The following is a 26,585-nucleotide window of genomic DNA, read 5'->3' on the forward strand; positions in this document are numbered from 1 at the left end:
GATTTTCCACAATAATTCTTTTGTTAATATATGAAGGCCATGTGATTAGGATTTATCTTATTGGCTATTTTGAGAAAATCACCATCTCATTTTTCTCTTGTATGAAGGATTATAGTGTTTTCCAATAAGTGGAATGCAACAACAACAACAACAGATCCTTTTTTGGATTCTTGTATGGGTAAAATCTTTTGTATATTGTGTCAACATAAAGAAAAGTGGTAACTCACAGATTAAGTGAGAACTTAGGAATTATGAGCTAAGACATAGCAGTGAGGGAGACTGGGTCCACCAGCAGCATGTGAAAAAAGCGTCACTAGATAGTTTTCTTCTATATACAACAGAATAATGGGGCAGAGAGTCGGAGCACAAAACCATGAAGCCAACAGTACTTCAACCTATATAGCAAGTGATATTACAATCCTTCCTCCCTCCCTCCCTTCCTCCCTCCCTTCCTTCCTTACTTCCTTCCTTTAATCTTAAACATTATTTATTTTTGAGAAGTGGGGAGGGGCAGAGGGAGAGAGAGAGAAGCAGACTCCATGCTGAGTGCAGAGCCAGATGTAGGGCTTAATCCCAGGACCCTGAGATCATGACCTGAGCTGAAATCAAGAGTCAAAGGCTTAACTGACTGAGCCACCCAGACACTTACCTCCTTGGTTTTTAAGATGAAGAGAGTTAGAAAATTTGATTCATGTTGAATCACTTAAAAAAGGATTTCATTCAATTGCCAAAGGCTTTTTTAAAAAAAGATTTTATTAAAAAAAGATTTTATTTATTTTTATTTTTATTTTTAGAGAGAAAGAATGGGGGTGAGGGGAAGGGAGAGAAGGAGAGAGAAAATCTCCAGCAGACTCCGAGCTGAGTGGTGGGCTCCAATGTAGGGCTGCATCTCATGACCCCGAGATCATGACCTGAGCTGAAATCAAGAATCAGTCACTTAACTGACTGAGCCACCCAGGTGCCCCACAAAAGCCTTTTGTAACATCTTTAACAACTCTCCCTTATAGGATTTTTTTTTTTTTAAATGAGAAAATGGTATAACTGGTGGGTCCCTGCTTGTAAAGGTGTGTGCACCTGTGTGGGCTGGCATAGTGCTGTGGTGTATTAGTTTCCTATGGCTGCTGTAAGAAGTTACCATAAACTTGGTGGCTTAAAATGGCACAAATTTATTGTGTCATAGCTCTGTAGGCCGGAAGTCCAAAATCAGTCTCATTGAGCTAAAATCATGAGGTTGGCAGGACTGCTTTCCCTCTGGAGGCCTTAGGGGAAAATTCATTCCTTGCCTCTTTTAGCTTCCACACTTTGGTGTTTTTTTAGCTTGTGGCCACTCTTCAAATTTGTCTCATCTTCACATCCCTCTTTCCTCTGTGTCCATCTTCTCTTTCTATGTCTATGTCAAAATCCCCTCTGCCTCTTTCTTGTGAGTATACATGTTCTTGCACTGAGAGCCCACCCAGGTAATCCAGGATACGCACCTCTTCTCAATATCTGTAGCCATATTTTTTTCCCATATGAGATAATATTCTCTCTTTGGCTCTGTAAGGTAACATTCCCAAATTCTGAGGATGAGGAGGAAGTGACTCTATCTTTGGGGAGCCATTCTTCAGCCCACCCCAGTTGGTTTTTCTAGCTGTGGGTACACCTGCCACCAGGAGATGCCTTCAGAGTTAAATTAGCAAACATCTGGATGCCATGAGTGTGCAGGGGAAGTCACCTGTAAGAACCCAGGGTGCTGGGCCGGAGTTATTGCTCTTGGGTGTGTTTGAGAAGGAGAAGAGATGGAGGTGGAGGGAACATTTTGAACGAATCTTAAGAGAAGATATCAAATTTTCAGAGGTCTTTCTAAAGATGCATAATAACTGGTTTAAGAAAGTCTAATTTCAGAGGTGATAATGACTTGTGGCTAATATTGAGACTTTTTTCTTTTTCAGCCATTTATATTTAATGAACACTTACCAAAATATGGAGATTAAGTTTAGAGAGCTTATATGCCAGTGTGGTGAGTAACAGGGTTTTATTAGAAACAAAGCATCATCCAATAGAATACTTTCACTGTTAGTGCTCAGTTTGGTCTTAAGCTTTTTTTTTTTTCCTTAAAATTGGTATATACTTTAAAAATGTGCAGGTTCGGGGTGCCTGGGTGGCTCAGTGGGTTAAAGCCTCTGCTTTTGGCTCAGGTCATGATCCCAGGGTCCTGGGATCAAGCCCCACATCGGGTTCTCTGCTCAGCAGGGAGCCTGCTTCCCCCTCTCTCTCTGCCTGCCTCTCTGCCTACTTGTGATCTCTCTCTGTCAAATAAATAAATAAAAATCTTTAAAAAAAAATGTGCAGGTTCTACTGGGTATTTACCCTAAAGATGCAAATGTAGTTATCCGAAGGGGCACACATACCCAAATGTTTACAGCAGCAATGTCCACAATAGCCAAACTATGGATAGAACCTAGATGTCCATCAACGGATGAATGGATAAAGAAGATGTGGTATATATATACAATGGAATACTATGCAGCCATCAGAAGAAATGAAATCTTGCCATTTGTGATGACGTGGATGGAACTAGAGGGTATTATGCTTAGTGAAATAAGTCAATCAGAGAAAGACAGTTATCATATGATCTCCCTGATATGAGGAAGAAGAGATGCAACGTGGGGGGTTTGCGAGTAGGAAAAGAATAAATGAAACAAGATGGGATCTGGAGGGAGACAAACCATAAGAGACTCTTAATCTCACAAAACAAACTGAGGGTTGCCAGGGGGAGGGGAGAGGGGGAGGGTGGTGGGGTTATGGACATTGGGGAGGGTATGTGCTATGGTGAGTGCTGTGAAGTGTGTAAATCTGGCAATTCACAGACCTGTACCCCTGGGGCTAATAATACATTATATGTTAATAAAAAAATAAAAAAATTTAAAATAAAAAAAGTGCAGGTTTTGTTCTAGGCACTATTTAATTTATTAATTAATTTTACATTTATGATAATTTATTTCTTTTTCTTTTCATTTAAAAAATTCATAATAACCCTAGTAAATCAATAACTATTATCCCTGCTTTACAGACTTATTTATAAAGAAACAGTGGCACTGAGAAGTTAAGTAACTTGCTCATGATCACACAGTTAGTAATGGATTACCAGGATTTGAACTCAAGAGTCCCTACTTTTACCTATATGCCAGTGGTTGGCAAGATTTCTTAAAAAGAGCCAGATGGTAATTATTTTAGGCTTTGCAGGCTATAAAATCTCTGTTGCAGCTCTTTAGCTCTGCTGTTGTAGTAGTAAAGCAGATATAGATAATATGTAAATGAATGGATGGGGCTGTGTTCTAATAAAATTTTATTCACAAAACTAAGAAGTGGGCCAGATGTGGCCTTTGGGCCATAGTTTTCAGCCTTTTGCACTGTGCTGTATGAAGGTTTTTTTTTTTGTTTATTGCTTTAATGTTGTATTTTAAAATAACAGACATAGAGAAAAGTTAAAAATGTACAAGATTTCCTGGTCAGCCTTCATCTGTTCCTCCTAATGTCTTACATCACTATAGCACATAGTTGAAAATAACATTGCTACAGTGCAATTAGCTAAACTATAAACCTTATTTGAATTTCACCATTTAAAAAAATGTGATCCTTGGGCGCTTGGGTGGCTCAGTGGGTTAAGCCGCTGCCTTCAGCTCAGGTCATGATCCCAGGTCCTGGGTTCGAGCCCCACATCGGGCTTTCTGCTCAGCAGGAAGCCTGCTTCCTCCTCTCTCTTTCTGCCTGCCTCTCTGCCTACTTGTGATTTCTCTCTGTCAAATAAATAAATAAAATCTTTAAAAAAAAAATGTGATCCTCTCTGGTCAAAGATCCAGCCTGGGGTCATCTTACAATGCATTTAATTATTATGTCTCCTTAGTCTCCTCCAGTCTGTGACAGCTCCTTTGTCTTTCCTTACCTCTGATTACCTTGACACTTTTGAAGAGTACTGCTCAGATATTTTGTAGGGTGCCCTCCAATTAATGATGGTCTGATGTTTTCTGATGATAATAATGAGGTTATGAATATTAGGCGAGAATACCATAGAGGTGATGTTGTGCCTTTCTCCAAGCATCGAATCAGGAGGTGCATGATGTCGGTGTGTCTTAATTGCTGACCTCGATCACTAGATTAGAGTGGTATCTGCTGGATTTCTCCACTGTGAAGTTAACTATTTTTCCCTTTGTAATTAAAAAGTAGCTTGGGGGAGATAGTTTGAGAGTAGGCATGAGTCCTGTTTCTCTTCAACCTTCCACACACTAATTTTAGTATCCATCAGCAGGTCTTGTCTGTAACAGTTATTACTGAGATGTTTCCCTAATGGTGAGAAATGTCTCCCTTCTGTGAGAAAGAGCTACTCTTTCTCCCTCATTTATTTAAGTATATATGTCAGTACAGACTCTTGGATATTTACTTGATTGTATAGGTTATTATTCAGTTTGAACATTATTTTCTTTGTTTCTCAAATTGTTGAAACTTTAGCCACTGGAAGCCCTTTTCTTTTTGAGTGCTGCCTTATAGTTTTACCAAAAATGAGAATAGTTTTGTAGTCTCTTCCGTCCTCTTGTATCTTCCTCAGAAACCACCATTATCACTCCTTCAATTAATTGTTTTGATATTAACCCCCATATCGCTAAGTTAAATATATTGCTATTTTATTAAATTATAAGAATTGCATATTAATTTCTTACCATAGAATATTAGAATGAACTTCTTTCCTAACACCTTTTCCCTATCACCAACTTCCCATCATCCATCATTTCAATAGAGTTATGTTTTGGTTAGATCAGTATTTACTATCTATATTGCTGTGACTAGGAAAACACACTTCATTGGAGTAGATAGACCATAATAACTTTTCTCCTTCTACAAAATTTTTGCTTCGCTTTAGTTGGTAATTGTGGTTTTTGTTTGTACTTTGCTTAGTTTTCTATGTATTTATCATGAATTTAACCCCAGCTTTTCATCAGTTAGACGTCTAAGTCTTTGCTTCTCAAATTGTCATTCTTGGCCCAGTAGGCTTTGCATCACCTGGAAGCAGAGTATAAATACAGAAAATCAGACTCAACCTGACCATCTGTTACAGAATCCATATTTTAATAAGATTTTCCCACATTAATTCTTAAGAAATCTGGTATACATTTCCTCTAAATATGTTTACTGACATCACCACAGCTTTCTGGCTTTTATTTCTCCAGTTGGGCTGCCTTTTGTACTCAGTAGGGCACATCTGTCATCCCATTTTCCCTTTGGTGTTTTCCAGGGACTCCCCTCCATATCTCTCTCTCTTTGTCTCTCTCCCCACTTCTTCCCACTTTCCATTCCCTTTTTTAACTCCTCCAAAAGGTTTAGTAGTTACAGTATAAAGAACTATTTCCAACAATGTGAAGATGCTCAAGACCGATGCTAAAAGGTTATATATTTCTTAATTGTATTGTGCAGGTATATATCCTAAGTAAATTTTTCTGCTTGCTTTTCACATATGACAGAGTTGTGTTAAAATCTCCCACCACAATTCTGTATTTGTCAATTTCTCCTTCTAGTTTTATCAATTTTGCTTTATAAGTTTTAAAGCACTATTATTAGGTGCATACAGTTTATGATTGCTATCTTTCTGGTGGATTGACCCATTTATCACTAAGAAATACTTTTAAAAACTATTAATAACTTTGACTTCATAAGTGTATTTAGCATGATATTACTCTAATTAAACCATCTTTTTAAAATCCAGGCTCTTATGTTCAACTTTTCTGTATTTAAATTGTATTTCTTGTATGCAGTATAAAGTTAGGTTTCTTTTTTAGTCTGAAAATCTTTGTCTGTTAGTTTGAATGTTTAATCTACTTATATTTTAGGTGATTACTATCTATTTGGAATTAAATCTATTTCTATATGTTTTTTTCTCTCCTCTCTAGCCTCCTTTGCATTAATCCAGTATTTTTTTTATTGTTTCATTCCCCACTCTCTTCCATTTCTTTTTCACACTCTTCATTAACTTCCTGAGACAAAGTTTTGACATTTTAAATGTCTATAAATATTTTTACACTATTCTTATTCTTTATTGTTGATTTGAGTGGACACAGAATTCTAGGTTGGAAAATTTCTCTTCAGAATATTCAAAGCATTATTAGTCCATCGTTCCTTAAGTTCTAATATTTCCGTTAAGAAGATGATACTTATTCTAAAACCTCATTTGTAAAAATATAATCTCTGTTTATTTTCTGTCTGGCTGTTAGTATTTTCTTTTTTTGAATCTAGTTTTTTCTGGGTATTTGGTGGGCTAGTTCAGTCTGGAAAATTTAAGTCCTTAAGATTTGAAACATCTTTAGTTTTGTTGATGGTTTTCCTCCCTCATTTTTCTCTATTCTCTCTCTCTCTCCTTCTCTCTTTTTTTTGGGGATGGGCATGGAATTCTCTTTATTTGAGTATTGAGCTTCCAGAATTCACTGGTTCTCTAATTTTCTTATCTTTTCTCATATTTCTTCATTTTACAAGACCAGTGCTCTAACCCCTGAGCTATGGAGCCTATTTCTTCATTTTAAATCTTTGTGCCTGGCTTCTGGAAGATTTCCTCAGCTGTATTTTTCAGCCCTTCTATTCATTTTTTTGTATCTTGATTTCTTTTTTCCCCTCAGCCATACCTTTCTTGTTTTGTGGATATAATATCTTCTCTTACTGCCCTAAGGATGTTTTCTCTTCCTTGTACAATCTCTAATTTCTTCATGTTGCTTCCTTTCTTCTTGCTTGTTGGTCTATCTTTCATGTTAGAGCTTTTCCTTAAATATCTGGTGATCCTTGGTTACTGTTACTTAAGAGTGAGTGCCCGGAGAGCTGATTTGGAATCTAAAGCGAAGACTTAAGACAGAAGCAGTTCAGTTCCTTGAGGAAGACTGCCCTCTCTATCATAGCAACATCTTTAGTTTTTTTTTTCTGTTGGTCAGGACAGATTTTATAGAGAACAGTCTCCCAAGCTTCTACCTGAAGGCTTTTGGCAGGGCTACTATTGCTTCTTACCTACTAAATAACTTAAATAACTTCTTAACTTTTCAAGACATAATACCTTTTTCCTCTTTTGTCCCTTTCTATATTATTGCTGCATGTAAACATAACACTATATTGAAAGTAAAAGCTGTAAATAAATTTAAAAATTAAAAAAAAAAAAAGAGTCCACAGAGGCTTTCACACTGGCTTTCCCCTGAAATTAGGCAGATTAGTATTTTACTGTTAGATGATTCAACCCAAGGATATTATTTGATGGCTATCATTTGAATATTATGGCTCAATGGCTTATCAAGTTTGGGTATCAATTTTGGAAGACTAATGTAGATACAATATGCCTTATGTACATTGGACATATAAAAGACCACTGTCTCCCTCCTGGGATAGAGCAGAGGCTGGGACAGAAGGTGGGGTGAAGACTGTTATCTGGAGCCAAGTTACGAAGTTCAGATGGGGCGTGGCTATATGGCTAGACCAAGATACAAAGTCCAGGAGGTTCTGAACCTGCTGAATCCTAGGAAGTGCCTGTGTACACATAGGGGAGTAGCTGCATAGCTTTTTATATGGCTTCAGAGACTTTGGATAGCAGTCTGTCTGAAAGCCCAAGGCTCTTCAGTCTTTGATTTTTATTTGACCTTATTTAGGACTCGCCTTTTAGGTTGTCCCTGACCCCCAAACCACCTTTCCGCTTAGGGTTCCTGCCAGAGCATGATTGTTTCCAGCACTTGTTGCTTACTTCCTGATGTCATTTTGCAGGGGATTCCTAACACTCCTGATGTCATTTTGCAGGGGATTCCTAACACTCCTCTATCCTTGTGGCCCTTCCAGGGCTCGAGTCTTTGCTTTACTGTACTCTGAAGTATCCCCCACATCCTCATCTTTGGATTTGAATGCGTCCTCTGCCAGCCACTGGCCCTGACTCCTAGTTGCTGCCCTGTATTACCCCTCTGCCCAGCTTCCCAGGTCAGAGCCAGGTGGGCTCTTTTCCTGCAGTGAGGAGTGGCATCTTTGTCCATTCTGGGATTGCTGCAGATGGAAGCTCTGTCCTTGAATGCTAAATTGCGCTCAATGAATTTTCCTCACCAAACGTTGTTATAAACAGTGGTTAGGAGCTCTAGTTACACTCTATTACAGTTAGCACGTAGCCTGGGCTCCATCATTTCTAAAACAGAATTTTTAAGGAAAAGAGCTTTCAAGTTCCAGGAGATAGATTTGAAAAACCAACTTTTTGGCACAAGTCCCATTGATAAGTTGGGGGCTGTCTTGTAACAGTGTGCAAAGGAGGAAAAATGTTGTCATCAATATTCATTATGTTCCCACTTGGGTATCATGCTGTTGGGACTGCTGGATCTATGGGCTTCTGCTGGGCCCGTTTTTGTAAGTTATAATAAGGCCACCTTACAAATGGCCCTCTGTGCGTCAGCACACTGTAGAACTTTCCTTGACACATCTCGTGTCATACTAATGGGGAGGACTAAGGCAAGAAGTTGTTCCTAGTCTGAGAAAGTGCAGTTTTAATTTGAATGTGGCCTTTCCTAGAGCAGGTTCTTTTAGTCACTGAGCCTGCACTAATTTGTGTTACTCTTCTGGGTGCTGGGGCACTCATGGAACTTTTTAAAAAATTAGCACTTTCTATCAGTTCAGCGTTTTCTTTCAAGTGAGGCACTTTTAGAACAATGTGACGCAGAGCGATTTTCAAAAGATGAAAGCAGTGTGTTTGAATGGGAGTCTTACAACTAATTGCCTGAACTAATTATACATAAAGGGCCAAGCCATTAGTGTTAATAAGAAGTGACTTCAGAGAGTACGGTTTGACCCAGGGCCTGAATAACTGTTGCAAACAGTAATCAGTGAGGTGGTATTCATTGCATAGAACATCTTTAGCTGGAAATTATTCATGTCCGTTCAAATTGGGTTTTCCCTAAGTTGTTACTCTTACACTTGGTTATTTCCTTGTCGTTGAAAATGCGTACCCTTTTGAATGTGGAAGCTGAACTAGACTAGCTTACGAGGAAGTTCTTTATATAAATAAATGTCTACTCTGTGAACATGGATCTTCTTGATTGTTCCTTTTCAGGCCCTTCCCCACCCTGCACTTGAAATGTCTGTGCTCCCAGGGCTCTATCCTAGGTCTTCTCTGTCTATACTCCTTCCCTGTTTGACCTCATCCTGTTCTGACTCTGTGCTCACAAATTGCCCATATTTATCTAGACTGGGTATCTTCTGGATTCCAGATATGTATTTTCATGGGGATATCGTGTAGGAATTACAGAGTTGTGCAGGCCCAGAACAGAACTGAGACCTCTCCCAAATCTGCCCTCTCCCACCTACCCAGGCCTTTCAACTTGGGAAGTGATCCAACAAAACTCCATGTACCACTGGTTCTCTCTCGATCATTTCTGTCTATCCCCATCACCCCGCCTTTCCATGTTCCTGTTGTCTCCTTCTGGGACTGTAGCAAGAGCCTTATAACTGGTCTCCCCAAATCCAGTTTGCCTCCTTCCAGATGATACACAGCTGCTGGTATTAAGGCACAGATGTGATCAGGTCACTATCTGCTCTGAAGTGTGAAGTCATTACCCACTGTAAAGGGCAGCGTCTTTCAGTAGTATGGGCATTTGATCTTGCGTGCTCTTTATCTCTGATTCATAACAGCTTGGAGTTGCTGGCCGTCTTTCAGGTGCTTGAATTCATCTAGATCCTTCCCTGTGCAAGGCCTTTGTGCAGATGGCTCCCCGGGCCTGGGATGCTCTTCCTTTTATGCTCTGCCTGGTTACTGCCTACTTGCCCTTCTAGTCTTAGCTTCAGTATAATTTTCCAGTGACGTTCCCAAAGGCCCTCCCCAGTTGGTTAGATTCCCCTATTAAGTCTGCCAGCAGCATCCTGTATTTCCTAACACTCATCATAATTATAATTAAATGAGTATTTGTATAATTACTATTTTGATGCCTGATTATCCTACTAGCCTGTAAACTCCCTGAGAGCAGGGACCATGCCTGTCTGGCTCACCATTCTCTCCCCGGTGCCTTTCATAACAAATATTTGCCAAATGAATGTATAATGAGTGCTGTCAGGCAGAAGCGGTGGCATATGTTATGTGTATTTGTACTTATGTTTGAATGGGGGGGTATCTGATGTTCTAGGGCTCGAACACTTCCCACTCCATAATGAGCAATACTGTGAAAGCCTTATTTAGATCTTGTTAACTGTTCAGCTGTTGCATGCTCTTTCCCCCTTTGTGCTGGAAGTAGACTGTATTGGTCAGGGTTTTGCCAGAGAAATAGAACCAGCAGGAGACAAAAAGATGTATTGCAGTAATTGGCTAATGCGATCAAGGGGGATTCAAGGCAAGTATGCAGTGCACAGGGCAGGAGGTCAGGAAAGGCAGGCTGGAACTCACGGACATAGGGAGGGCCTAGCTGCTGCTCACAGGTGGGATTTCTTCTTCAGGGAAGCCCCAGTTGCACTTTTCAGGTCTTTTGATTGATTGAAGCAGGCCCACCCAGATTCTCTAGAATAATCTCCCATGCTTAAAGCCAACTGCTTATGTACTTCAATTACATCTCCCAAATGCCTTCACAGCGACCCCCAGGTTAGTGTTTGTTTGAATAAATGGAGACCGTAGCCTGTACCTAAGTTGACACATGAAGTTGACCCATCAGATAAACCTTTGATAAAAAACACCAATTTATAAAAACAAAGTGAACCTTAAAAAAAACAACATGGCACTTCTGGAATTGAGAATGGTAATTAAATACTTATTTGGTGGGCTTATCAGCTATGGAGATAATGGCCATTCTAAAGAGGTTTTTGCCTCTTCCTCTGAAGTCTGCCAAATAACCTAATTATTCTGTTATTCAAAACAAATATGTGACTTCTTCAAATGTGAATCAGTAATAAACTTCTAGGAAAATTGGCTTTAATGTATAGTGCTCTTAATAAGTGGACAACAAAGTCTTCCATGGGTGCCTTTTGATTTATTAACCCAGCAAACATTTCCTGAGCACAGAGCTGGGCATAGAGACACAAGGCGAAGCAGAATTCTACCCTGTATTTTGAGGTCTTGCAGTGGATTTAAGTGAACAAAAAAGTAAAAGAATCGCAGGCCTGCAGTTTAGTATAAAATGTGTAGTACAGAATGGGAGGGAGACATGGTTTAGTGGCAGAGACTGAAGTACCTGAGCCCCAAGCTTGGGGATGCAGCTTATTCTTCAGGGAGAGAAGAGGGTCTCTGTTGGGGAGTGCACGCTTCTAGAACCTAGGAAGAGGCATCTGAGGTGGAAGGTGAAGCAAGGGGAAGAGACGGTTAATAGATGTAGTGAAAAGAAGGGCCATCTGTACCCCAATGTTTATAGCAGCAGTGGCCACAGTCGCCAAACTGTGGAAAGAACCAAGATGCCCTTCAGCGGATGAATGAATAAGGAAGATGTGGTCCATATGCACTATGGAGTATTATGCCTCCATCAGAAAGGATGAATACCCAACTTTTGTAGCAACATGGACGGGACTGGAAGAGATGATGCTGAGTGAAATAAGTCAAGCAGAGAGAGTCAATTATCTTACGGTTTCACTTATTTGTGGAGCATAACAAATAGCATGGAGGACAAGGGGAGTTAGAGAGGAGAAGGGAGTTGAGGGAAATTGGAAGGGGAGGGGAACCATGAGAGACTATGGACTCTGAAAAACAATCTGAGGAGTTTGAAGGGGCGGGGGGTGGGAGGTTGGGGGAACCAGGTGGTGGGTATTGGAGAGGGCACAGATTGCATGGAGCACTGGGTGTGGTGCAAAAACAATGAATATTATTACGCTGAAAATAAATTTAAAAAATTTTAAAAAAATAGTAGGAGTCTGAACTAGAGGCTGGATTCCTACATGAGCAGAGTTTATCAGGTGAGTGAGGGAGAGAGGATATGAAGATGAAACTTTGAGGGTAGTGCTTCAAAGATGGGGACTGTAACAAGACCAGTCATGGAGGTGGTGGGACCAGAGGAGGAATGGATGTGTAGTTCTAAGGGAGGTAAAAAGACAGAAAGGAACACCACTTACTGAGCTTCTGTCCTGGGTCTACTGCATTGACACACATTATCTCGTGTCAGCTGAGATGCTGGTGTGACTTCTCTCCTGTATGAGATTACCCAAGGAGTATCCTGAACCAAGGGAAAAGTTTGAATGAGATGCTTAGTATTGAAGATTGTTTTTTAGGTGTTCAGTCTTTTTATAAAGGATAATATAGGTACTTCATTTTGAAAATTATCCGACATTTGATTCTAAGAGGATGTCTGTTTATAATTAAAAACGAATGGCAGCTAGTCACTATTGGGAAAGAAAAAAAAAAAAAGAACTAACATTCATCGGTGATTTCTGTGTGTTGTCTTACAACCCCCAAAGCAAATTGAAAAAGCAGAGTTTTTTGGCCTCCTCTTGATACATACATACCTCTTGATACATGAAATTGTGTTCACTAAATCTGCTTTCCAAAAAGGCAAGTGCAAGGGGCCCTCACTGATCTAATCTGGGAAAATTGCAGCATCAAAAGCAATAATGTTAGTAATGTATGATAAACCATCAGATGAAATAAGATTTGGTGAATCTGTATTGATCAGTAGATACATGGGAATGGGGGAAGGAAAGTTCTTCCTTATAGAAGAATGCCAACAAATAAATATAGAAAAAGGAAAGAAAATACAAAAATCACCACTTGGCAAACATCGCAGTGATGGTTGATGACTACAGGAGTTGTCTATGGGTGGGTGGATGTTTGATGAAGAATAAGGTATTGGCACAGTCTTACGGTATTTTTCCACTCATTATTCCAGAGGAGGAAATGGTGACTTTATGGTGAGGACTGGTGGATACAAACCTGTCCAGGAGATCAAGGTTAGCACCATTGGTGATGGGATGATCTGACATCCTGTGTCTTTTGTTGTCAGGTCTTCTTGCTAGGAATACACGGTCCAAATCTGGGCACAAGAAAACATCAGATGAACCCAAATTAGGGTGACCCAGGTCACAAGAGAAAGTCAAAAGTTCTGACTCTTCAAAATTGTCAAGGATGAGAGAGACAGGTAAAGACTGAGGAACTGTTCTAGACTGCAGGAGACTTGTCATTGTCATGTAAGTGTGTCCTTGTTTGGAGAAATGCATATTGGAATATACAGGGGTGTAGGGGCTCCGTAGCCACAATTTACTCTCATGTGGTCCAGAAAAAATACTGAAGACCAAACAATTGGTTATCTAGGCCAAGGGGGAACTAGAGTTCTTTTTATTACTCCCACAACTTTTTTTTTTTTGTGCCTGAAATTATTGTAAAATGGATTATTTTAAAAAGTTATGAAACTCCAGGAAAGACCAAGGAAGGCGACTGAGAAACGTAGTAAATACAATGAATGATCTGCAGCAGATCCTTTTGCTGCAAAGGAAATCATCAGGGTAGCTGGCCAAATTTCAGGAGGGTTTTTAGGTGACGGGTGAGTGTTCTTTGTCCTGTTCTGGCAATTTACCTGTAAGTTTCAAATTGCTTTGAAATAAAGTGTTTTGTTTAGTTTTTTTTTTTTTTTAAGTGCAAGTCCTTTTCTGAAATCCAAACTCACTTTACTTTCTTTTTTCTTTGATCAGAATAGGATAGGATTTGTTCCTGCTGTCAGAGAACAACCAGGCTGTGCTTTTAATGAGGAGATTAAAGAATGTTAAAAATTTAAGGGGTGCCTGGGTGGCTCAGTGGGTTAAAGCGTCTGCCTTCGGCTCAGGTCATGATCCCAGGGTCCTGGGATTGAGCCCCGCATCGGGCTCCCTGCTAGGCACTCTCTCTGCTTGCCACTCTGCCTACCTGTGATCTCTGTCTGTCAAATAAATAAATAAACTCTTTAAAAAAAAAAAGAATGTTAAAAATTTTAAGAGCAGGAACACGTCCAAGTGATGGATCTGACAAGTCAACCTCTTGATTCTTTGCCCTCAAATATAAATCCAGGGTAGTGGTATCTGCTGGTCTGTCTCACAAGGTGGGTCCTTCTTAGGGCAAAATGAGACAAATATGTAAAGATCCTTAAAAAAAGAGAGAATACGAATGAAATATAATCTGTTATTGAGCAAATAATATGTCGAGATGTGTGGTCTGATTTCTGATATCTTAATACTACTACTCATAGCGTGTTCTGGTTTGTTAATAGGAATGCCTTTCCCTGTGTTTCTCTTTCTTCCTCTTTTGCTTCTGGAAAATCTCCACACTCACTTGTGGCTTGTCCTTATCCCTGCTTCTCTTTCAACTTCCTCTTTCACTGGCTCTTCTTTCCTCTCTAAATTTTTTCCTCTTGTACAAATTCCTTGCTTGTATCTTTTATTCTTTTTTTTTTTTTTAAGGATTTTATTTATTTATTTGACAGAGAAGGACACAGTGAGAGAGAGAACACAAGCAGGGGGAAGTGAGAGAGGGAGAAGCAGGCTTCCCGTGGAACAGGGAGCCCAATGCAAGGCTCAATCCCAGGACCCTGGAATCATGACCTGAGCTGGAGGCAGACACTTAATGACTGAGCCACCCAAGCGCCCCTGTATCTTTTATTCTTGTCTGTCTCTTATTCTCCTCTCCCCCTTTTGTAGTCTTGTTTCCCTGCACTTTTTGTTGTAGCTTCAAGAATTCTAAATATAAGGGCACCTAGGTGGCTCAGTCATTAAGTGTCTGCCTTTGGCTCAGGTCGTGATCCCAGGGTCCTGGGATTAAGCCCCACATTGGGCTCCCTGGTCAGCAGGAAGCCTGCTTCTCCCTCTTCCACTCCCCCTGTGTGTGTTCTCTCTCCCCCTGTGTCTCTCTCTGTCAAATAAATAAATAAAATCTTTAAAAAAAAAAAAAGAATTCTAGATATAATGTTTCCACTTGCCTGTATTCAAGAGGAAGGCCAATCTGAATTAAATTCTTAGCCATAGACTATTGGTAACAAACAAACTTGTATTAATAGCTACTGTTTATTGAATGCATACTATAGGTCGAGGACTGTTGGTTGCAGTATCCATAGTCACATTTAATCCTCACAACATTTTGAAGTAGGTATTTTCATCCCCACTCTGCAGAATAGGAAAGTGAAGCACAGATGTTGAACCACTTATCCAAAATAAAAAATGGTAAGTGGTAAAGCCAAGCTTCAAAACCCGAGTGAATTTCAGAACTTGGGATGCTTCCCACCTACTGTGTCGCCCAAGGACATTAACTCCATTCCTGTTGGGTTCTACAGTTAGTGCCCAGGTCAAGGGCACTATTTAGATGAGTATCGGAAAGGAGCCAGGGATAACAATCTAGTACTGTTGATTACACTAGCAGTGAGGAGAGGCGAAGCTGAGTTACATGTCAGTGTCTGAATGGCTGGTTCTTGGCAAAGAGTTATTTATAATCAGTGCATGTTGCTGCTGAAAGCTATCCCATTGGACCCCCTTTCCAGCAAGACTCTCCTTTCAGAATGTAACAGGAACTAATTACGTGCTATTAAATCTAAGACCCATTTCATATTCAGAGGTTCCAGTGGTAAACCTCACATGTCAGAAGCAATTAGTGACATTGTGACATGTCATCTTCAATATGCTGAACTCGGATTGTTTTAAATAACTGTCACCACGGTGCTATGTGAGCAATGCGATTTTAAGGCAACAGATTCTGGAGAATTTGTTGTTGTCCTAACTCGTGTCCTGAAGGTTTCAGCAATGTGAGAAGCCAGTTAATTCTGATTTGGAGTTTTCAGATTTGGAGCGTTCACAAAAGGGGCTGGAGTGCTGGACAGGGGACGAAGTCACGTCGCCTCGGTCTGCGAGCTGGTTGGTCTCAGGGCCCCTGTTCTCACACAGTTCTGGTGGAATGACTGCTTTGCGCCAGTGGCACCTGGGCGTGCACGTAACCAAACTCCAGGATGTGAAAACAGGCCTGGCCACGGCGTGAGAAACCAAGTTCTGGTGGACTTATTTTCTACCTGAGATTAATGCCTTCCACTTTTTTTTTTTTTTTAAAAGCCATAAAATGAACAAACTCCTAATTGGAATTTGAAATGCTTGCTGGTAAAATGTATCTCACAGGTAGATGTCCTGATTCTATATTTATAAGGAAAAATGTGAAATTCAAATTATTTTTCTTCTGGAAGGAAAGTACACCGCGGAAGTGTCGTCAGTGGGGCTGTGTACAAAGGCTGCTTATGGGTTGCTGACATTAGGATTATCTCCTGAAGTGGCATCTTCCTGTGGGGTTTGGATTTTTACCATGTTGCTGAGACGCTGCTTGGGGAACTGCGGTGACTGGAGGCTGCTAGCATGTGGCTGAGCAGTGAAAGCATCTGAAAAAATGTTGCCCTCGTGGGATAACTGGACCGTGTCCATTAAGCCAGGTTCTGCCCCAGAATGCCGGCTCCGTTCCAGGCTTAGCTCCAAGGTAATTGACTCTTCAGCTCACTGAAGCTGCTCCACAACTCTCTGTGGTAAAGAACCTTTTTGTTTCCCCCTCCATTCAGGGGCTTGGCTGTTTCAACCAGACTGTTCCTATCGACTCTAACCACTGCAGAACAGTCTCTGGAAATCCCAACCGTGCACAGCTAGGAGATGGCCACTTAGCATTCGCCTTAAAAAAAGAGAAAAGGGGCGCCTGGGTGGTGCCGTTGATTAAGCATCTGACTCTTGATTTTGGCTTAGGTCATGTTCTCAGGGTTGCGGGATCGAGCCCTGCGTCAGGCTTGCGGGACATTGGCTGACTCTGGGTGGGCATGGTGTTGTCAATTATTTTAGCATGGGGTGGAAACACTGCTAGGATTTAAATACCTGATAAACACGCAGGACTGCTCCAAGGAGTGTGTTGTAAAGTAAACATACAGCGCTTTGATAAATGAGTGTGTCATTATTGAGTGAAATGGGAAGAAAACAATCTGCAAGGGGAGATGAAGCTATGAACATGATTTTCAGGACATATAAGTTAAATTCTAAGATTATTTGGTCTTTGAAGGGTGTGTGTGTGAGAGAAAGAGAGAGGGAGAGAGAGAGAGAGAGAAATTTTTCACTTGTCTTTCCCAAGTAATAAGCTTCTAAATATCTTCACAATGATACTGGCTAACGCTCAGTTTAGGAATAAAAGTTAGCGGTGTCCATCCGTCAAGTACAGTCTGTTCCTACGGAGATGCGGATTGTAAAGGTGTGTCTTTGATTAGTGTGAGCAATCCTCACAGGCTCCCTGACCAAATCCGCCAGCCAAGTTTTGGGGGGTGCCAGGAGAGCTGGTTTCACAGTTGATCATACAAGAGGAGGCATGCTTTAGATACTTTGATTTGGCTGTCCAGGTATAAATGAATGGATTTGACTTTCCTGAGCCCAGATTTGTACTTTCAAGTGACCCTGCACAGACACAGCATTTAAATTATCCCCCCGGAGTCAACTGCCCCAGAGCTCTGTATTTGAAAAATACACACACATCTTCGATCCCGTGTTCTCTGTTGTATTGTTGGCCTTTCTCTCTTTCTATGCATGCATTGGGAATAGAAGGAAAGAGGGAAGGCATCGGCTAAAGAAATCACCCTTCTGGAGTCTACAACCAGAGCTGGCTGGCCCCATGTTCTGTCCAGCCCCAGGAAGTTCTGATTCTGTGATTAAGGCAGAAGCAACCCTAGGCTATGCCTTTCCTGGGTAACCGGTGTGGTTTCCAGGAATTGATGCTGGTGATGTCCTTTTAATCTCTTGTCCATCATCTCCCTAAAATCCATACATGCTTAAGGACCTTCTATATTCTAATTCATAGAGACTCAGATATTGCAAAGATGTTTAATAATCTTAGCCTAAAGCAAAGGTTTGTTGAAAAAATAAAACTTCTTGATATGCATGAAAATTAATTACAATTCCTTTTAACATTTCAAAACTAAATATTGCTATGGGAAGTAGTATTTGTTCATGGCAGAAAAAAAATTAAAGTTGAACTTCACACAAGAAGTCAAAATCACCCATAATCCCATTATCCGGAAATAAATAGCATTTGGTGTTAAATACTCAGATTTTCTTCCTTAGGATTTATAGTCCTATAAATAAGTTATTATGTGTATATATATATATTTTTTTCTTACAAAAATGGAAACATGCCGCTTTATAAACCTCTCTCTTTCCTTATGCTTTCCCCAACCAGAGAAAATACCTGAGCCATTTTTTTCCATATTGGTGACTATATATTTACATCATCATTTAGAATGGCTGCAGAGATTGGCTGGACACATAAGTTGTATCCTGATTTTTTGCTATGATAAGTAATACTCTGATGAACATCTTTGTACACATGATGGGGCACTTGTTTGATTACGTACTGAAGATAAACTTTTAAATGTAATAGAGATGTGCCTGGGTGGCAAGTTAGTTGGTTAAGCAACTGACTTGGTCTCAGCTCAGGTCTTGATCTCAGGCTCATGAGTTAGACTCTCATGTAAAATAAATGAATAAGTTAAATAGTTAATAAACAAAAGTGAATGTAGTAGAATTTGTTAGATCAAACTAGAAAATATGTTGAAAGCTTGTGAATCTTGTTAGGATATTACTTTCCCCAAAGTTTATTCTGATTCCTTATCCACTTGTTATATCAAAAGTCATTTCTTTTAAATTGCATCCCTGTTTTTCTGGCTAAGCATTTATTTCTCTGTAATGTGCTGGTCATTTGAACTTTGTGGTAAATTGGCTAGTTTGTGTTCTTTTCCCATTTTTCCATAGACATGTTCCTGTTCTGGCTTATTGTTTTGTAAGAACACTTTATGTTTTAGGCACATGGATTTCTTCTTGGCCTCGTAGGTATTTTGCCCAGTGGATTGGAGTTTTGATTGAGATTTAGCTAAATGTAACATTAATTTAGTGGGTATTGGCCTGTTTTTCAATATTGAGTCTTGCTATTTGAGAACAATAGCTTAAACACTTCTGATCTAGGGAGATTATATGGAGTAAAGCTATGGAGTGACTTTTTCTAGGCCTTTCAGTTTATTGCCTTGCCTCAGAGTAGAACTATTTTTAAATCATTTGAGAAAACTGAGTAGCTTAAGTGTTTTTTTGTTTGTTGTTTTTTGTTTTGTTTTGTTTTGCTTTTTACCAGCTAAGCGATTGGATTCCATCTGGTTGGTTTTGATGTATTCTTTTTAATGATTTTAGCACACTCACCTATTGTTACTCCTTTTCAAAGCTCTCTTTGGCTCTTTAAAATAGATTGCTCACATGAGTCCTTATGGCTTTGGGAGTCTGACAATTTTATGATTATGCAAATGTTATTGAGCTCATCTGATGGATGTTCCCTGAGCCCTTGGCTGACTGCATAGAGACTGCGCCTTTAACTGTCACAGGGTTGGCTAGTGTGACCTTCACATCAGGCTGCGTAAAGCATGCTTGCCAGGCATCTTAGGACAATTTGGAGCGGTTGCCTGGGCAACCTCACTTGCTTCTAATCAAATGCCCAAAGGATAACCCAAGTCCCCGTGGGAATGCCTCTTCTGATGGGAGGAACTCTGTCTTTAGCAGCGGAAGTGCATTTGTCAATTTTAGGGCACTTTGCTAATGTGTTGGGGAGATGAGGTTAGGCCCTGATCTGGCAATGAACTCAGGGAAGGGAGAGAATGAAGGAAAAGTGCATCAAGAGGATAGGGATAGAAGAGAAGCATGAAGGAGGAGAAGGTAACATTGAAGTAAAGAGTGGAAATCAAAATAACAAATACCAGCATAAGAAAAAAAAACGCTATAGCACAGGCACTAAATATAAATACCAAAATGTTATGTTTAGAAAAAAGACAATCCATGGCCAGTAAATGAGGATCTGGCAAGGGAAAAAAGAAGGGTGAAGACTTCTGAAAAGCATACAATAACACTATTTTTTTCACTGAAACAGACTCATCTAATGTGTTTGGCCAACCCTGGTCTGAGGAACTAATGCTGTTTTTGTCTTGTACTCATCATTGTAGCCTGAGTAAATCATGGCTGATTTTTGGGGGATCAGAATGATGCCACTCAGAATCATAGGACACACTTTTACTTGTTAGTTCCATGAATCAGAGCCGTTAGAGATTTGAAACTAGTGTACTTAAAGTCATTTTGGTTTTTCTTTTAAACAAAGGAAATCTACAGTATACCAAGATGGTTATTACGACAGGTGGCAGTATTTTAACTGCTTGAATCAGCAGAATGCAGATCTGAGCAGAAAGGCATTGTGTAGCCCTGGGATGAAAGCCTTTCTGGGAACATCAGTGAGCGGGCCGTTCTCTATTCTCAGAACCCTCAGTCAGGTGCTTAATTCATCCCATTACATTAAAAAAAAAAAAAAAAAAGCCTGTGAGTCACTCCTAAAATACCCACAACTCCTCTTAAGACTCCCTTTTTTGAAGATGGCAAGCCAAGTCCAGGAGAGATGCAAACTTTACTGTAGTCAAAACTGGCATACCTAGCACGTGATAAGAGGTGCTGTCAAAGGTAGTTTATTTGATAAATGTTGGACAGCGATGATATTGTCCAGATTTCAGGCCCTTTGAAAACGTAACCGTTGCTCAGGTATTTTCTAGAGATTGGATTTCTTAGTTGCAGAAAACTATGGTTTCGGTTAGAGTTCTGGCAGGTAACATTTTGATGGCATGTTGTAAAAGTATTTAATGAAGGAGTATTTAATGAAGGAATGATTTAAAAAGTTGAGGACTCAGGGAAACCCCCAGGGGATGGCAAAACACTCCACAGGTAGCAAAGGTGGGAGCCAACACTGTGCCTAGGCCACAAGGAATGAGGGAAGAAGCAGTGTTCCTGGGACCCATTGAGAAGCATGTCCATGGAACTGTAAGGGTGAATCCAGCTATAGGCAGGACTGGGATAGGTAGGGAGATGGAGGTGAGTTCAATTAAATTGACTTCCCTCCACTCTCCTCTCCAGTCTTGCTCTGGTGTCTTCTATAAGCCACATCCATCTGGGAACTAGAGTAAAGGATTCTGGGTGATGCTGTTTATAGAAGTCAGTTTCCTAGAGCCCAGAGAAGGGCAGAGAAGGTTGGATCATGGGATCTGAGGTAGGAAGGGGTGAATGGAGAATAACCAACACAGGGTAAATCTTCTGTTCTCTGAGGATCTCCTTGCCCTTTGGAAACATACACATTTGGAAGATGACTTATTTATAAAAGAATGTCTTTTATTGGAGCCAGGTAGCAGAACAGAGACATCAGTCAATTTCATAACTTTCCCAGCTGATTACTCCCTTTCTCGTGCTCCACTGAGTCTAGTGTCTATTGTACAATTGTTATTATTTCTTTACGTGTGTGTTTCCCTCTCTTGACCTCAGTTACAAACTTCCTTTTATTTGTGTTGGTTTCTCCAGCATCCAGCCTAGTGCCTAGCATTTATTTAGTAGAAGCTTATGTCTTGAGTAAGTGATGGAATGAATGTTTCCTAGCCTATCTCAGGATAATTTTGACTTCTGTAGCATACAGGCTCACCTCAAAAATGTTGCAGGTTCAATTCCAGACTACCACAATAAAGTATATCTCATAATAAAGGGAGTCAGATGAAGTTGTTTTGTTTCCTAGTGCATATGAATGTTATGTTTACTCTATACACTAGTCTATTAAGTGGGAAATAGCATTATGTCTAAAAAACAATGTACATACTTTAATTAACAAATACTTTATTGCTAAAAGATGCTAACCATCATCTGAGCTTTCAGTGAGTCCTATTTTTTTGCTAGTGGAGGATCTTGCTTCAATATTGATGGCTGCTAACTGATCAGAGTGGTGGTTGGTGAAGGTTGGGATGGCTGTGGCAATTTCTTAAGATAAGACAAGTTTGCTGCATTGATTGACACTTCTTTTCATGAACAATTTCTGTAGCATGTGATGCTATTTGATATCATGTAATTTTCCATCTAAATCCTTTGTTGTCATTTCAACAGTCTTCATAGCATCTTCACCAGGAACCAATTCCATCTCAAGAAACCACTTTCTTTGTTCATACATAAGAAGCAACTCCTCATCCATTCAGGTTTTATCATAAGATTGTAGCGATTCAGTCCTTTCTTCAGGCTCCATTTCTAATTCTAGTTCTCTTGCTCTTTTCACCACATTGCAGTTACTTCATTCATTGAAGGCTTGAATCCCTCAAAATCATCCATGAGTACTCCAGTCAACTTCTTTCAAACTTCTGTTAATGTTGATATTTTGACCTCTTCCATCAACCACAAATGATCTTAATGGCATCTGGAATGCTGAATCCTTCCCAAAAGGTTTTCAATTTACTTTGCCCAGATCCATCAGACAAATCACTACCTATGACACCCTAAAGCCTTATGACACATTTTTCTTAAATAGTAAGACTTGAAAGTTGAAATGATTCCTGGATCCTTGGGCTGAAGAATAGATGTTTTGATAGCAGGGGTGAAGACAACATTAATTTCATTGCACATCTCCATCAGAGCTCTGGGATGACCAGGCGTGATGTCAGTAAACAATAATATTTCTAAAGGCATCTTTTTTTTCCTAAGCAGTAGGTCTCATCAGTGCACTTAAAATAGTCAGTAAACCACGAATATTAAAATATTCAGTAAGCAGGTGTGCAGGCTTTGTTGTTCCATTTATAGAACCCAGGCAGAGTAGATGTTCCATAATTCTTAAGGGCCCTAGAATTTCAGAATGGTCAATGAGCATTGGCTTCCAATAAAAGTCACCAGTTGTGTTAGCCCCTAATAGGAGAGTCAGCTTGTCCTTTGAAGCTTTGAAGGCAGGCATTGACTTCTCCTCTTCAGCTATGAAAGTTCTAGATGACATCTTCATCTAGTATAAGGCTGTTTTGTCTACACTGAAAATCTCTTGTTTTGTATAACCACTATCATGAATTATCTTAGCTAGATCTTCTAGAGAACTTGCAGCTTCTGCATCAACATTTGCTGCTTCACCTTGCACTTTATACCATATGCCAAAACAAAAACAAAAACAAGAAAACAACCAAAAAAAACCCGACTCCTTCTGGAGGCTTTAATGTCTTAAATGTCAAGAAGAAAACCTTAAGACTTGGGGTAGGAAAGGATTTCCTAAGTGTTTTCATACTTTTAGTCTTCAGAAATGATTTCTTAAGATACAAAAACAAAAAACAAAACCCCACACATTTAATATAAAAAAAGATTGACAAATTGGATATATTAAAATTAAGAATTTTGTTCATTTAAAGAAACTTATTGAAATTGTATGATGCCTAAATTTGCTTCAGTATTTGTTTGTGGGAGGGAAAACTGGGGTATAGATGAAACAAGACTGGTGATGAACTGATCGTTTTTGAGATTACACAAAGAAGTCCTACCAATCAAGAAGAAAAGCATGAACAACCCCCTAGAAAAATGGGCAAAGATGTGCCTGGGTATTTTATAGATACAGATAAGGAAGCACAGATGGCCAAAAAAAAAAATATATATATATATATAAAATGTTCGACATCATTTGTGATTTGGACTACAACTCAGAGCTCCAATGAAATGCCATTTTATACCCATTCAATTGGAAAATTTGAAAGATTTGTTAATGTCAAATGCTGGGGCAGATGGAGATCCAGAGGATCTCACACCTGCTAGTATATTTATACAAGTACCTTAGAAAATAGTATTGGCATTCTTTCATGACCACATTTCCAATATTTTACTCCCAAGTATATATGTAAAAGAGATCCTTGCACATATGCACCAGGAAATATGTGCAAAAGTATTTATGGCAGTACTGTGTACAACATCAGAAACCTGGGAAAACCCAAAATGTCTGTGGGCAAGAGAGTAGATGAATAAACTATAAATGCATTCAATGGGACATATACTCCAATCAAAATAAAGTATAATGAAAGAGTTGCAGCATAGATGAGTCTTACTAATATAAAATGAAAAAAATTAATAGTACATATAGTTCCCTTTTTTAGAAATTTAAAAATGACTAAAATTGTAACTGTAGGTTTTAGGAATATGTATAGATGAGATGATAATATATAGAGAGGAAAGTAGTAGAATATTGAGTATAGGATTCAGGATGGTTGTTACCGCAGGTAGGAGGAACCAGGAGGATGAGACTGGGAGGGCCATTTGGGTAGATGAGTTATGGCAAAGTCTATTTTTTGTGGCAGGTGTTGGGTTCATGGTCACAGCAGTTGGGTTCACCATGTCACAGAAATGTGACATGGTCTCATTTCTCACAGCTAAGAAATGAATGAGTGAATGAAGGCAGCTTGTGTGGCCCAGAGATATGAATGTGTCTCATGTCAAGATGGTGATTAATCCGTTATGTGCAATTGAGGTTGAATAAAACAAGAAAGGAGGATGAGGATGAATGGAAAGGGGGCAGTAGCATGGTACATCTACCACCGGAAATTTGGAAATTATACATTTTGCATAGGAGGACAATCAGGGTTTAGGCTAAGCAACTATTACAAAGAGAAACAAATAAAGCTAATTGCCCAAAAAAGATGGATGATCTCTTTCCCACTTTCTCTCTCTCATTCACATAATAGTTTAGATCAGAGCCATTCAATAAAAATGTGTGAGCCACACATGTCACAATATTAAATGTCCTGGTGGCCATATGAAAAAAAAAGAAAAAAAAAGTGAAATTCATTTTAATAACATATCCTCTTTGACTCACTACAGTAAAAAAATGTTACTTCAACATATACTCAGGAGAAAAAGTACTAATGAAATACATCATATTCTTTCTGTCTTCCTAAGTCTTCCAAGTCTGAGGTAGTTTACATGTTCAGGACATCTCAGCTTGGACACTAAATTTTCATCCAAAATACTCGATCTGTATTTAGATGTCAGAAAATTTACAGGTGAAAAAAGTCATCTCACATACTCAGGTTTTTTATTAACTAAATCAAGTATTGGTATTTAAGTTAACTAGAATGAAATAATATGAAAAATTCAGTCCCTTTGCCTCACTAGCCACCTTTCAAGTGCTCAGTAACAACATGGGGCTCGTGTCCTTCTTCTTCTTTTTTTTTTTTAAGATTTTATTTATTTGACAGACAGAGATCACAACTAGGCAGAGAGGCAGGCAGAGAAAGAGGAGGAAGCAGGCTCCCCGCTGAGCAGAGAGCCTGATCCGGGGCTCGATCCGGGGCTCGATCCCAGGACCCTAGGATCATGACCTGAGCTGAAGGCAGAGGCTTTAACCCACTGAGCCACCCAGGCGCCCTGGGGCTCGTGTCCTTCTTAATGAAAGAGCACGTCTAGTTCGTTAGGTGCCAAGATGTGCTCCCCAGCCTCTTGCATCAGAACAGTCATGTTAACATCACTTGGGAACTTGCTAGAAAACTAGAAAAGCAAATTGTGAATCAGAAACTGTGGAGGTGGGCCAAGCCAGGTAATTCTGATGCACATGAAAGTTCTTTACCAGTACCTGTACCAGTACCGGTACCTGCGCTACCATCATAGTATTGCCCTCATCTGCAGGGTAGAAGCTGGCTGGCTAGACCCCTCCTGGTACAACCTGTAGGAAGTGTGGGGACTGGGGAGGAGGGATAGAGTGGACAAGCAATTCCCTTTTTTAAAGTCCGTGACCCAAAATTGTGTACCTCCTTCTCAGATGCCTTTGAGTAGAACCAAGTAGCCATGACTTAGCCACAAGAGAGGCTGGGAATTGTAGACTAGCTGGCTGATCGTGTACCAGGTAAAGCTTGTGGAGGTTTCTGTTTCTGAAAGGAAAAAGTGGAGAATGGATCCTGAAGCAGTTGGTAATCTCACCACAACAGACAGGTATAGTTTGATTTATTTTGCGACCTAGAGCTTAGCTTAAGTTTTATTATTTGACACTATTTGATCTTCATTAGTATATTGGGTACCTTGGAAGAATCAAAAAGACAAAATATGGATGCATGTAATGCCTAAGGAAGTTTTTTTTTTTTTTTTTTTTAAGATTTTATTTATTTAACAGACAGAGAGAGAGAGAGTGAGAGCACAAGCAGGGGGAACAGCAGGCAGAGGGAGAAGCAGGCTCCCTGCCAAGCGAGGATCCTGATGCAGGACTCGATTCTAGGACCCTAGGATCATGACTCGAGCTGAAGGCAGCTGCTTAACTGACTGAGTCACCCAGGCTTCCTGCCTAAGGAAGTCTTAAAGGTGCTGTGAAATCTGTGCAAACTTGAAAGGTGCCAAAGAGAATTTGAGCCATTAAGATCAGCCCCTGATCATCCTCCTTTGAAGCAAACTTTATGCGCAGTCCATCACCTGGATGGCAGAATTTACCCCTTGGTGAGATTATTCAAAGGACAGGTATGGGAGTATTTCAACTGCACTCTACAGAGATAATACTCATTGACTAAGTTGCCTACTTTTTACTCTTAGGGTTTAAATAACATGTTACATGTTTGTGTTCCTGTTTTCTTGAAATCACATGGGTGGTCTTATTCCAAGAGCACTGAGCTTCCATTCAGCCCACTACCTAATTTGGGACTGACAAAGACCATTCGGTCTTCCAGAAGTAGTCCCAGCAATACTGCTGCTCAGTGCCTTTCCGTGCTCTGTGGTGGAAGTAGGGCCTGTCTTGAACCTTGGGTGTCCTTAACTGCTTAACTGTCCTTAGCCGTTCACAGTGACTCAGCATATGTGATTTTTAA

At 39.9% G+C, this 26,585-nt stretch overlaps 1 protein-coding gene across 1 annotated transcript in view; it reads left to right on the plus strand.

The window, feature by feature from the left end:
• The window catches only part of OSBPL6 (oxysterol binding protein like 6), a 211,430-nt gene that overhangs the window by 22,971 nt on the left and 161,874 nt on the right, over positions 1-26,585 (plus strand). Inside the window, 1 exon segment of the mRNA XM_047722287.1 lies at positions 12,822-12,882. The gene's annotated coding sequence lies outside the window, so the exon portion shown is untranslated.

The sequence above is a fragment of the Lutra lutra genome, chromosome 3, assembly GCF_902655055.1.
Source record: "Lutra lutra chromosome 3, mLutLut1.2, whole genome shotgun sequence".
Taxonomy (NCBI): Eukaryota; Metazoa; Chordata; class Mammalia; order Carnivora; family Mustelidae; genus Lutra; species Lutra lutra.